This window comes from Bos mutus, chromosome 16 (genome assembly GCF_027580195.1).
Source record: "Bos mutus isolate GX-2022 chromosome 16, NWIPB_WYAK_1.1, whole genome shotgun sequence".
Lineage (NCBI taxonomy): Eukaryota > Metazoa > Chordata > Mammalia > Artiodactyla > Bovidae > Bos > Bos mutus.
In genome coordinates, this window is record NC_091632.1 from 53,269,747 (window position 1) to 53,271,403 (window position 1,657).

The 1,657-nt window shown below is 35.5% G+C and overlaps 1 non-coding gene across 1 annotated transcript; it reads right to left on the reverse strand.

Moving 5' to 3' along the window:
* Positions 1–614: 614 nt before the first annotated feature.
* LOC138991325 (U6 spliceosomal RNA) lies at positions 615–721 on the reverse strand. Its single transcript, XR_011467347.1, has one exon. It is a non-coding gene; the product is annotated as a U6 spliceosomal RNA (small nuclear RNA).
* Positions 722–1,657: the final 936 nt, after the last annotated feature.

Below are 1,657 nucleotides of genomic sequence, written 5' to 3' on the forward strand. Positions count from 1 at the left end.
TCATTTTATATGAAATCCTACACTAATAGCCTTCCAAGAAATTAATACTTTCCATTAGGTTAATAGTAATCGTTTTTGTAACCTACAAGCAAAAGAACTATCCAACTTTTTGGTAGGGTCTTTTTTTAAATCACTTTATTGAGGTGTGATTGACATATATCTTGATCAATCTTTAAAAGTATATAATATGCCACAATATCCCATTTGTGATAGTCTTGCCAAAAATGTTTATATAAAATTTAATTATGAGGAAATGAAAAAATAATAGACTGTGAGACATATTATGAGACAATTAGTGTGGCCTCTTAGAGCAAATCATTATCATAAAAAGTCAACAAAATTCTGAGGGCTTCTGTTGTAGATTAGCAGAAACCAGAGACATAACAGCCAACTATGGTGTGTTAACTTTGGGTTTGGGTTTTGTTTGTTTGTTTTGACATTAAGTTTAAGCCAGCTTTTTACTCTCCTCTTTCACCCTCATCAAGAGGCTCTTTAGTTCCTCTTCACTTTCTACCATTAGAGTGATATTATCTGTATGTCTAAGGTTGTTGATATTTCTCCCAGAAATCTTCTTGATCCAGCTTGTGATTCAAGTCTTGATGTGGGGAAAGGTGCAAAATATGGAACACTTCATGAATTTGCATGTCATCCTTGCACAGGGACCAGGCTAATCTTCTCTGTTTTGTTCCAATTTTAGTATATGTGCTGCTAAAGCCAGCACTAACTTCAGGTTTTAAATTATTTACAAAAAAATCAGCTTTCAAAAACAATTCTGAGTCAATTTAGACTGTACATGAGTAAATACTATAGAATTTTTAGTGTCACTTATGTGAGACAATGTACTGAAGTTAATAGCATTAACCTGAAACAGACGCAGTTATTTCTCCAGAAAAGATGATTTATTCAAGATCAATGAGAGTTACATTTCTGGGTCTGCAGCCATGGGAAGCTGCATAAGTCACCCCATGACAAGGGAAGGAGAATGCTTTTATAGTGGGGAAAAGAAGTTGGGAGGGCTACAAATTGTCCATGGCTTTCATTGGCTGAGTCCTTGCCAGGAAAGAAGAGGAATTTTTCTTTTTCCTCTGCTAGGCTCTGCTACCCTAGAAGGGAGTGAGAGCTTCCCCTTCTAGTGCTTTGACTCTAATTGAGATTTTTTATTCATTCATTTTTTACAGTAGAAAATAATTTTATTTTTAGGAAACACATGCTGAAATGCTTAGTTGTGTCATGTCATCTACTTTCAAATGACTCACAAAAAAATTTATATGACTTCATAAATTATTTAAAAACTTCCCCAATTAGGTAAAAGGTATATAGATGCTAATTGTACTGTTCTTTCAACTTTATGAGTTTGCAGTTTTCTAAATAAAATCTCTGAAAAAGTGTACTATATGCAATTGTCCTAAGGACAGATTCATGAGTCAGCTTGAAACAGGTCTATACTGCCCTACATAATTATAACGAACCTTTACAAACTAACAAGCTGCTGCCGCAGGCATCATCTCCTATAAGCCTAATGGGAATGACCCTTATGTGGTAGGTTTGTTTTTTTAATCCAACTTTGCAGCAAAGGTGCAGAACTGACCAGCAGAGCTGCAGTTCTGGTCTGTGTTTGATTCTGATCCTCCTGGGCTTTCCTCACTCCCTGCGGCCA